Source organism: Myxine glutinosa, chromosome 11 (genome assembly GCF_964187855.1).
Source record: "Myxine glutinosa chromosome 11, kmMyxGlut1.1, whole genome shotgun sequence".
NCBI classification, from domain to species: Eukaryota; Metazoa; Chordata; class Myxini; order Myxiniformes; family Myxinidae; genus Myxine; species Myxine glutinosa.
Window position 1 is genome coordinate 116,936,104 of NC_136271.1, and position 12,445 is coordinate 116,948,548.

Genomic DNA, 12,445 nt, shown 5'->3' on the forward strand with positions numbered 1-12,445 from the left:
CCCCGGCCGGCCTCGGACGGGAGGCTGCTATCCTTGCCCTGGCAAGGAATGCCCAGAAACACGACTGGCACATCCTGCACAACACCACAATGATAGTGGCGCCTCCAAGCAGACTCAAGTCCCGCCATCCCAACAACAAGGCGGCACAAGAGATGCTCAGTTCTATCCCTGAGGACCTGTCTAGAAGCGCATGGCTGGCGGGTTCTTGGAAGCAGGTGTGGGAAATGGCCGGGCCCACCCGCATCCACCGCTACATCTGGGACCCAGGAGGAGGCGTCGTAGGAGAAGACCTACCACGCCTGCAATGGACCTTGCTGAACCGTCTACGTACGGGGGTCGGCCGCTTCAAATCATCGCTGAAGATGTGGGGCCCGGCAGATAGCGCCGCGCGAGTGCGGCGAGCCTGAGCAGACTGCCGAACACATAATTACCACCTGCCCCCTATACAGACCACCTTCAGAAGCCGGCCTCTTCGACGTAGGTCCAGAGCCGAGGGCATGGCTGCACGACACTGAGCTGGCCATCTGATGATACACGAAAGAAGAAGAAACCATCATGACCCCTCAAGGTTTTGAGCCTCAGTGGGCACAGTCTAAACCATCATGGCTCCTCAAGGTTTGGGCCCTCGGTTGGCCCAGGGTAAGCCGAAAGCATCCTGACCCCTCAAGGTTTTGGGCCTCAGTGGGCCCAGGATAAACCATCCTGACCCCTCAAGGTTTGGGGCATTGGTGGGCCCAGTTTAATCTAGCCTGACCCCTCAGGATTTGGGGCCTTGGTGGGCCCAGGCTAAACCATCCTGACCCCTCAACGTTTGAGGGCCCAGGGTAAGCCTAAACCATCCTGACCACTCAAGTAATTTCATTTTGTGCTATTTTATGGGGATGATTCCTTACTGGACCAGAACCTCACTAAAACTCCCATTAATGCATTATGATAATCCCACAGGACTCTTTCATGATTTCCAACCACTTCTGCCAAACCTCTCTCTTCTATACCAAGTACAGGACATTTCCTCGTTGCTCACAAATATTTCTCTTGATTAAAACATGTTGGGTGAAATATATATATATATATATATATATTTCGGATTAAATACAGATTATCAAGTAATAATGCAACATTATATAAGTAACAAAAAAAATCCGTTTTACATCCGCGTTATACCAATTAATCGTTTAAAATGTGAGAGAAATAGCGCGTTATTAAATAAATAAATAATTACGTAGATTGTAGAAAAAAAAGGAAACACAAATGAAGATTTTGTTAATTCATACAAACCTCACAATATGTTCCTGTCACGAAAAAGAAAATTGAATTCCTTTCTTAACGATCAATTTCAACGACGTTTTGTTGAAGAAAAACGCGCTTAATTCGCATATCTATGGTTTCGCAAGAGGACGTTTGGTTATAACATTTGATAGATCCGAAAATAATATTTGCACACTTGAAATAGCAACAAACAGCCGGCGAGAAACCGGAGAAATTGAGAAAATGAAATACAAATCTCCGTTCTTGTGTTTTATTGTTAACAAATGTTTGTTGATAACAAATTTCCTCAATTTCGCTCCCACACGATTAAATATACAAATAACATTAACAAGAACCAAGGAGAAAACGGTGGAACGAAGAAAACGGCGGCCTGACGTCATCAACCGAATCCGTACCTATACACCGCCCGTTATTAAACTGTTGTATTTCTTCATTCCCGATAAACGAAGACTTCCTTTTGTTGAAGTGTTACAAAATGAAAGTAAAAATATAAATGATACCCATTTCTCTTGCAGTTTTATTTCTTTTTCCCCCACTTGCAGGTTTAATTGATACGATTTTGTTGAAGATCTGGATACCAGCGCCAGTATGGACGGGTTGTCGGATGGGTACGTACGTACAGCCTCCAGGGGGCGCTCTCGGGCGTCCGGGGGTCGAGGCTCCATCAAAGATGAACTGATTTGGGGTCAATAGGTCAAAGGCCCAGATAAGTAAAAATTCCGTCGCCAAGCTAATTTGTGAAAGTGATTGGATTTTCACCAAATTTGATATATGTATATACGAGTACCGATTGCAAAGCCGCAACGAGCCGGCGAAGCCAAAGCCTCTTGCCACTATTTTACCCATCACTATGGCATCAGTGGGTTAGGTAGTTGGTAGTAGGTAGGTGTAGTAGGTACCGTACCTCGTTCAAAATAATAACACCACTTGCATTCTGGATGAGATTAAAATTTATAAAATTTCCTTCTTAATTCAGTGAATTCCGTCTCAATTTCGGATATTTCCGGCCGTGAAAAACTATCCCCTACGGCCGCGAGATTTCTAAAAAATAATTCTTCGTCAATTTTAGAATATTTGACGCCGTTTTCAGCCTCCGAAACGCGTAATAAGCTTTTTAAAAATATTTTTTTCAAATGGCCGAATCTCTGGTTCCGGTGTTTGGTGACGATTTTCGTTGAAGATAACGAGGTTGTTCTTAAAGTATTTTAATTACAAATGAGAGGTGCATAAGATTGTGAATCAAACAAAGACGGATGAAACAAACTCCTATTGAATTTTTTCGCAATTTTGTTATGCATACTTCCGCATCCGGAAGATGGCGGCCTCCATTGAGTGATTTGGTTTTTGAAATATTTTTTCAAATGCTCGAATCTCATTGGTTCCGGTGTTTGGTGACGATTTTCGTTGAAGATAACCAGGCCCGTGCGGGCCGAGGTTGGTCTTAAAGTATCTTAATTACAAATTAGAGGTGCATAAGATTGTGAATCAAACAAAGACGGGTGAAACAAACTCCTATGGAACTTTTTCAAATTTGTTATGCATACTTCCGCATCCGCAAGATGGCGGCCTCCATTGAGCGATTTGGTGCGTCAAAGATTCGAAATTCTCAAGCCAAGGGATCCAGCATTATCTGTTTTTTCAACATAATACGTATGCGTTCATTGACAACACCGGCTTCGCCGGCTACTAGTACCCGACTGCAAAGCCGCAATGAGCCGGCGAAGCCAAAGCCTCTTGCCACTATTTTACACCATTACAATGGCATCAGTGGGTTAGGTAGTTGGTGGTAGGTAGGTGTAGTAGGTACCGTACCTAGTTCAAAATGACACCATTTGCATTCTGGATGAGATTAAATTTATCAAATTTCCTTCTTGATTAATTCGGTGAATTCCGTCTCAACTTCGGATATTTCCGGCAGTGAAAAACTATCCCCGAAGGCCGCGAGATTTCTAAAAAATAATTCTTCGTCAATTTTAGAATATTTAATGCCGTTTTCAGCATCCGAAACGTGGTAATAAGCTTTTTTGAAATATTTTTTCAAATGCCCGAATCTCATTGGTTCTGGTGTTTGGTGACGATTTTCTTTTTTTTTAATTTATTTATTTATTTATACTGAATCGAGGCTCGTGAAAGAGCTAAAATAACCAGGCCTGTGTCGGCCGAGGTTGGTCTTAAAGTATTTTAATTACAAATTAGAGGTGCATAAGATTGTGAATCAAACAAAGACGGGTGAAACAAACTCCTATTAAAGTTTTTTCAATTTGTGCTGCATACTTCTGCATCCGCAAGATGGCGGCCTCCATTGAGCGATTTGGTGGGTCAAAGCTTCGAAATTCTCAAGGGATCCAGCAAAATCTGGCTTTTCAACAGAATTGCGTACGCGTTCATTCACAACACCGGCTTCGCCGGCTACTAGTACCCGACTGCAAAGCCGCAATGAGCCGTCGAAGCCAAAGCCTCTTGCCACTATTTTACCCATCACGATGGCATCAGTGGGTTAGGTAGTTGGTAGTAGGTAGGTGTAGTAGGTACCGTACCTGGTAAGACTTGGTAAAAGAGAAGAGCAGACAGTCCTCCCCAATACCTACATACAATAAATGTCACAAGAAGCTTCAGGAAGTAACTATACGATGTGCTAGCTTAGGGCCTATTTTAAGAAATTTTAACTGGGCTTAATATACGTTTTCACAGTATGTGTGTCGTCTTTTAACTTCAGTCGCTGTCAGGACTGGTTCTCTCCGGGCACTGCGGCTTCCTCCACCAGAAGAAGTTAGCTTGCAGTAAGATCAGTGCCGACAGATCAGACGATAGCGCCGTTTCAACGGCAATGTGAGACTGTTAATCAAACCGTGTCGATGGCGCTGATTGGCTGACCTAAGCTGATCGCTCATTGGTCAGCTCACAAAATTTCGCAAATTCAGACCTATAATGATACCATTTGCATTCTGGATGAGATTAAAATTGATAAAATTTACTTCTTGATTAATTCGGTGAATTCCGTCTCAACTTCGGATATTTCCGGCCGTGAAAAACGATCCCCTACGGTCGCGAGATTTCTAAAAAATAATTCTTCGTCAATTTTAGAATATTTGACGCCGTTTTCAGCCTCCGAAACGTGTAATAAGCTTTTTTGAAGTATTTTTTCAAATGCTCGAATCTCATTGGTTCCGGTGTTTGGTGACGATTTTCGTTGAAGATAACGAGGTTGGTCTTAAAGTATTTTAATTACAAATTAGAGGTGCATAAGATTGTGAATCAAAAAAAGACTGCTGAAACAAACTCCTATTGAACTTTTTTCAATTTGTTATGCATACCTCCGCATCCGCAAGATGGCAGCCTCCATTTAGCGATTTGGTGCGTCAAAGCTTCGAAATTCTCAAGGGATCCAGCAAAATCTGGCTTTTCAACATAATACGTACGCGTTCATTCACAACACCGGCTTCGCCGGCTACTAGTACCCGACTGCAAAGCCGCAATGAGCCGGCGAAGCCAAAGCCTCTTGCCACTATTTTACCCATCACTATGGCATCAGTGGGTTAGGTAGTTGGTAGTAGGTAGGTGTAGTAGGTACCGTACGTAGTTCAAAATGACACCATTTGCATTCTGGATGAGATAAAAATTTATAAAATTTCCATCTTGATTAATTCGGTGAATTCCGTCTCAACTTCGGATATTTCCAGCCGTGAAAAACTATCCCCTACGGCCGCGAGATTTCTAAAAAATAATTCTTCGTCAATTTTAGAATATTTAACGCCGTTTTCAGCGTCCGAAATGTTGTAAAAAGCATTTTTGAAATATTTTTTCAAATGCTCGAATCTCATTGGTTCTGGTAATTGGTGACGATTTTCGTTGAAGATAACCAGGGCCCCTGTGGGCCCGGGGAACTAGGTTGGTCTTAAAGTATTTTAATTACAAATTAGAGGTGCATAAGATTGTGAATCAAACAAAGACGGGTGAAACAAACTCCTATTGAACTTTTTCGCAATTTTTTTATGCATAATTCCGCATCCGGAAGATGGCGGCCTCCATTGAGTGATTTGGTTTTTTACATATTTTTTCAAATGCTCGAATCTCATTGGTTCCGGTGTTTGGTGACGATTTTCGTTGAAGATAACCAGGCCCGTGCAGGCCGAGGTTGGTCTTAAAGTATTTAAATTACAAATTAGAGGTGCATGGATTGTGAATCAAACAAAGACTGGTCAAACAAACTCTTATTGAACTTTTTCAAATTTTTTATGCATACTTCCGCATCCGCAAATGGCGGCCTCCATTGAGCGATTTGGTGCGTCAAAGCTTGGAATTCTGAAAGGTTCCAGCATAATCTGGTTTTCAACATAATACGTTCGCGTTTATTCACAACACCGGCTTCGCCGGCTATTAATAATTATGATGCAAAGATGAACTGATTCGATTTTGGGGTGAAAAGGTTAAAGGTCATGTTAAGTAAAAATATGTCATCACTACGATAACTTAAGAACAGCCAAAGGGATCTAAGCCAAACTTGGTGTAGGTATGTATAATGAATGATGCACTGATTAGACATTGGGGTCAAGAGGTCAAAGGTCATGTAAAGTAAAAAATTATGTTACCACACTAACTTGTGAACTCGTGGTGGGATTTTAAACAAACTTCGTATAAGTATATATTATGATACCAAAGATGAACTGATTCGATTTTGGCATCAAGGTCAATGATCAAGTCTTGAGTGGTTTGTGCCTGTTAAAACCCTCACGACAAAGGTCATGGACAAAGGTTTCAAGTTGGTCGATGGAGCCATGGCCATCTTTGATGAACGTTATCCCAACTGCATGAGACGTCCCAAGGTGCGGAGGGAGATGGAGAATATCCTGAAATGTTACAAGGAGGTCCACAAACAGAAAATGAAAGCAGCCACTCAAAGCTCCATTATGAAGTTCTTCAAAAAAGATCCCAAGCGAATGAGCCTCCATTTCATCTTCTCAAGTCAACTTCAACCTCAACTGGACAACCTGCCACACCTGAATAAGCCTGGCACAAGCAATATGTGCTGTATCTCACTCAAATCATGGGAACACTTTTTAAAAGTAATTCATTTTAATGTATTTATTTGTTATATGTTTCATGTATGCATTGTTTAGTGTTTTTTTGAGGTTTTCATAAAGGTCTTCAGCCTTAAAAGGTTGAAATCGTCCACATTGGGAGCATAACCCCGATTTTTACATGATAAATATTTGCTCTATAACACATTTTCCGATAACAGCGTTTCTCAGGAACGCATCCTCCACATTATAAAAGGGTCTCCTGTATTTGTAATGATGTAAGGACAAACTGATTTGATTTTGGGGTCAAGAGGACAAAGGTCAAAGGTCCCATTAGGTAACAATTCTGTTACTGTGCTAACTTGTGAACCAGTGATAGAACATGGAGTTTGACCAAGCTTGGGACAAGTACATATCATGATGCAAAGATGAACTGATGGGATTTCGGCATCAAAGGTCAGAGGTCATGCCAGGTAAAAATGCGATACATGAGAACAGCTGAACAGCTCACCTGAGGATAGGGTATTGCATTTGAGTCTGTTTGTTTGTCTGTTTGTTTTCCCACACAGAATATATATGATTTTCTCTGCAACTGTTGCTCCGATCGATAGGGAATTTTCACCATAGGTGCAACTCCACCTGTAGATTTTTTTTTAATGATAATTATGACGTCATAGGTCACGTGGTTCGTCCGCCATCTTGGAAAAACCGAAAAACTTTGCACCTCGAAATCTCCAAAAGCGCTGCATAAAAAGAATTGAGACATGGCTCATTGTAAAGAACTCTCCATGGGGAATAAAATATGTTCATGATAATGTCATACGTCATAGGTCCCTCCATTATAAAGTCATAATTCGACAAGTACAAAACTTCATCCGATCAAAATTTAATTTCTTGAGCGGCATCTAGGGATAAATTGGTGGAGAAAAAAAAAATTATGACGTCATCGGTCACCATATTTGTTTTAACACAAAAGCCTTAAAAACCACTGCAAACATGTCCTGGCAAGAGTCTGCAATCTATGATTGCTCTTTCTAGTTTGTACATGGTCTAGGCTCGTAGAAGAGCTCGGACACAGAACAGATCAGGACACAACATAAGAAAAGGGAACAGCAGGAGAAAGGGCAAACACCAAGAGCCAAGATAGTGGGGCGGCTTAGCCCAAATATTCAAAAGAATTGTGCATTTTGTGATACAAGCACCAAATTTGGCACACATGTACATTAATATGTTGCGAACATTTTCAGATATTGGGCCACTTGAAATTCCGTAATTTTTTTTTTCAAATTTTTTCAAATTTCGTAATTTCAAATTTTTCGGGTGACACCGTCACAATTTCGGTCTTCGAGGCCGGCCGATAGGCAAAGTGTGACCGGAAGGGACGAGGTTCTCCTGACCACGTGGCCCTCGATCTGGGAAGCGAGATGCGTTCCATTAGTGGACGCGCCCCTCACGCCCGACTTTTGGGCGGCCCCGGCAGGCCGTTTGTTTTGACGTTCCGTGACAGGCCCCGCACCCCCACCTCCGGGCCGACCGGAAGCTTGTGCTGAGTACATCATACCTGAACAACTCAGTGAGGCAGAACACAGCAGTGCACACCAGGGTGACCCCTTCAGTGCATAAACCAATTAACCTGTCCACTGCAGGGCATATAGAAATGAAGTTATTTTCTGCATATAATAATAATATAAGTTCAGTTCTATATAACAATTTCTGTTATCACCACTACCACTACAACTACCACTACTACAAGCTTTGTCTGGAATTTTGTGGACTAACAGACAAACAGACATACAGACAAGCTGGGATCAAAACATTACCTCCTTCCACCATTGTGTAGAGGTAAACATCATGGAAATTATATCATGCCCTAGATTTAATTCATGCTTACCCGTGTATTTGCTTCACTGGTTCACAAGGTCTTTTGCATACATGTAATTCAGACTCTCGTCTTCATTGCTGACCACACAATGTTCGCAACATATTAATGTACATTTGTGCCAAATTTGGTGCTTGTATCACAAAATGCACAATTCTTTTGAATATTTGGGCTAAGCCACCCCACTATATCGGCCGGCCTCGAAGACCGAAATTGTGACGGTGTCACCCGAAAAATTTGAAATTACGAAATTTGAAAAAATTTGAAAAAAAAAAATTATGGAATTTCAAGTGGCCCAATATCTGAAAATGTTCGCAACATATTAATGTACATTTGTGCCAAATTTGGTGCTTGTATCACAAAATGCACAACAGGTTTGCTATGCTGCTACACTAAGAGAAACGTACCAACAAGGGAGGCACATAACGATGAGGGCTAAGGGAGAACGCAAAGGGTGGACAAGATGGAAATAAAGCCAAATTTTAGGTGGGAGTGGGGGGTGGTTTAAGTGGTGGAGAACAGATCAAAGCTTTTTTATTTATTTTTTACACACTTTTATTTATTTTGTACACTAAGTCAAGACTTGTATAAGAGCAAACGCATAGAACATATAACAAAGGGAACGGGAGACAAGAGGAGGGGGAGAGTGGGAAGCACAACAAAAGAGAATAGGAACATCGAGAGATCTGTGGAAGGGAGAGACCTGGGTCAGGGTGCACGGGACAAACAAGATGGACACTGCAAGGACTTTCGGGAAAGAAGACGGAATTTGAAGGTGGATTTGAGGTGGATCAACAGAGGTAGAAAATATCAAGGTTTTGGATGGTGGTTTTAAAGTTGAAAAGAGGCTGTTTTAAAGACCTGGAGGGGGGAATGGGATTGAAGAGAGTGTGGGAGTTTGCTCCAGAGGCACGAAAAAAAAAAAGAGGAATGAAAGAGTGAAGGTGAGCAGAGTCTTGATGTTGGCGATTTAACCAGAAGAGGGTTGCTGACAGATCCTGTTGGGTCCTGCAGGAATGTTTGGGGGACAGAGCACAGACAGAGCAGGGGGGAGCAAGGCCAAAGAGGAATCGGTAGAAGACAGAAAGACCACCTACCTGCCTGTGGTGAGAGAGAGAAAGGCCCTCAGAATCAGCTTCATCGCGGGAGATTCCAATGATTCTAAAAGCCTTGGTTTCTACAGCGTGAAGCCGAGCTAGGTGTGAGGCAGGAGCACCACCCCAGAGGGGAGAGCAGTATTCCATCAAGCTGTGGATGAAAGCTTTGTAAGTGTTGATTAGCTCAGTTGTGCCATGGATGGACTTCGCACGACGGACGGTGCCCAGCATGGATGACTGGCTTTGGAGGCCAGCTTGGAAGTGTGGTTTTCCCAGGAAAGATCATGGCTGATAGTGAGACCCCAAAAGCTTGAGTGACAGAACTTCTTCGAGAGGATTGTTGAAAAAGTAGATGGGAGGGTTATCCAATTGGTCTTTTCAGAGAGACACAATGAGAGTGTGAGATTTGTCAGGATTGAAAGATGTGTTTCACTTGTTTGACCAGTTTGTGATTTTATTCAGGTCTGCAGAGGGTGAAGAGGCTGCTGCCTGCTGATCTGAGGGTTGAGTTGTGGAGCGGCAGAGAGTGGAGTCATCAGCAAAGAGATAGAGAGGATTTTCCAGAGTTTGAGAGAATATTAATGAAGACCAGGAAAAGCACAGGGCCCAGAACTGCCTTGATGAACTCCAGACTGGACAGAAAGCGATGAGAGAATTCCATTTCGAGCCACATGTTGACTACAACAGGAGAAGAAGTCTGCGAGACATGCGTGGATATTTCCATGGATACCATAAGCAGCACTTTTGGAGAGCAGGGTGGGGTGCAAGACTGTATAGAAGGCACGAGATAAGTCAAGGGAGACAGCTCTGATTTCCTGTTTGGCATTGAGGACCTCCATCCATTGTTGAGACAGCAGAAGCAACATGTCCAGAGTCGAGTGGCCTGGTCTGAAACCAAAATGATTATCAGAGATCAAGCCATTAGAGAAGAGGAAGGATGTAATAACGGAAGTGATGATGGATCCCATGACCTTGCTGATGATTGGGAGCAGGCTGATTGGTCTGTACTTGCAAGGATCTGTTTTTGCACATTTTTTTGTGTAAAGCGGTAATGTTAGTCGATTTCCAAGCAGATGACAGATGACCTTGAGCAATAGAGAGGGTGAAGAGAATAGAGAGAGGGTGTGAAAGAGCGGAAGAGCAAGATTTTAGGACCCGTGGGCCGATGTCGTCTGGTCCAGTTGCAGAATCGGAGTCGAGGTTTGACAGAAACTTCTCCACCTTGTCAGAAGAGGACACAGAGTCCAGAAGCATCTGGGTAGGAATAGGTAAGGTGGCTACAGGGAGCGATGGGTTTGGGACACAGGATGTTGCTTTGGAGTTACACAAACTTTGGATGAGAGATGACCTGAGATGAAGGTGAAATGCTGTGTGAAAGACTGGGAGAGAAGAATGACATTGAAGAGTGTGGAAGGTGGTTCTACAAGTGGGAAAACAATATATAGCATGACATCTTAAAAAGTTATCGATGGATTCGGATGAAACTAGGTGGACTTGTTGAGTAGGCGCAAAAATAAGCCAATTAGATTTTGGTTCAGGTGCAGATGCAGATCTGGCCTATCAGTGGAATGTAGGATACAAAACGTAAACTGTTTAGCCTGGTGGAGGTATGTTGTGTCCTGTTATTACATTGGTGATGTAAATGGTCATGTGATCTTGGACACGGAAGGGCGCTCTTGAAGGGGGCGGAGAAAGGAGCTGGAGAAAATATGGCGGTGATTGAGTAAAGCCCGTTTATTGTAAGCCTGTGATCCGGATATAATTTCTTAAACACAACAGTATGCACTCTACCGAGGGTCGTTCTCGTTTTCTATTTTGGAGGCAGGCTCATCCTCGTGAGGGTTCCCTGGAAATAACAGAGATCGATCGTCACTTATTTGGCATTCTGAAATCTGCCTACCGACACGTTCGGGCTCATCACCTTTTTAACTCCAAGAAACCAGCTGGAGTATGTGAGATTGCAAGGCCAAACCCTGCACTTGATATTCATGCATTCAGCACTATGGCTTTATAAACACTGTGCTCTCGCATTGCCAACCTGCTGGTGTGCTCCTGTGCAATCAGCCCATCGAGCAAACTCATGCAGCCAATCTTGCTTTCGGTTGTTTTTCTTTCACAGCTTGTTGTGCCTGCTGTTCTGAGCAAATGTGAAGCAGAACTAGTATCAATCTATACATATTCAAATGATTTAAAAACGTCATTATAATATACCAGCAACGGTACCCGCCCTATGGGCGGGGCTTCAATTAGGAGGCCCAAATGAAAAGGCAAAATATCAGAAATTGAAGGCTTTTTTTTAATTTTAAACGATTTATATAAACATCCGTTAAATCATATCACATGCAAATCATCAAAATCTAAACAGTATTTGTAGAATTTCAATAATAGCCACATCACTGTTCATATCGGTAAATATTATTCCATCGTTTGGAAAAACTGGAAAATTTGGAAAAACAACATAGCCTATTTTACTCCAGGGGGCCCATGATTACCCACCCAAAATTTCGTTGCGATCGGTTCAGCCGTTTTTGCGGTACCTTCGAACGGACATTTGGTGAATTATAGTAAGATTATAGTACTTGTACCAAATTTCCTTTAAATCCCTTCAGCTGTTCTCAGGTATCACATTTTTACCTGACATGACCTCTGACCTTTGATGCAGAAATCTAATCAGTTCATATTTGCATCATAATATATACTTGTACCAAGTTTGATCAAAATTCCATCACTGGTTCACAAGGTGTAATCAGGATTTTTCACTTAACATGACCTCTGACCTTTGACCCCAAAGTAAAATCGGTTCATTTTTGCATCATAATACATACTTGCACCAACTTTGGTCAAAATTCCATCACTGGTTCACAAGGTGTAACAGGATTTTCACCTAACATGACCTCTGACCTTTGACCCCAAAGTAAAATCGGTCCATATTTTCGTCATCATATATACCTGCACAAAGTTTGACTGGGATCCCTGCACCAATTCTCAAGTTATCGCGGGAACGAATACCTATCCTATCACGGACGGACGGACAACCCGAAAATACAATGCCTCCAGTGAATTCGTCGGCAGAGGCGTAAAAATGTAGGTTCTTCATTCTGTAGGAAAAATCGTAAACATATTTACGTGTTATTTCGAACGATCTGGATGGGATGAAGGATATTGAAGGAAATCTAAATAAC

General features: G+C 42.4%; 1 protein-coding gene across 2 annotated transcripts in view; it reads right to left on the reverse strand.

The window, feature by feature from the left end:
- TERB1 (telomere repeat binding bouquet formation protein 1) overlaps positions 1-1,641 on the reverse strand; it is a 64,599-nt gene extending 62,958 nt beyond the window's left edge. The window contains exon 1 of one of the 2 annotated variants that reach the window (XM_068131182.2): positions 1,279-1,641. The gene's annotated coding sequence lies outside the window, so the exon portion shown is untranslated. The remainder of the gene's footprint in view (positions 1-1,278) is intronic. The other variant, XM_068131183.2, reaches the window with a different exon arrangement.
- Between the last annotated feature and the right edge of the window lie 10,804 nt (positions 1,642-12,445).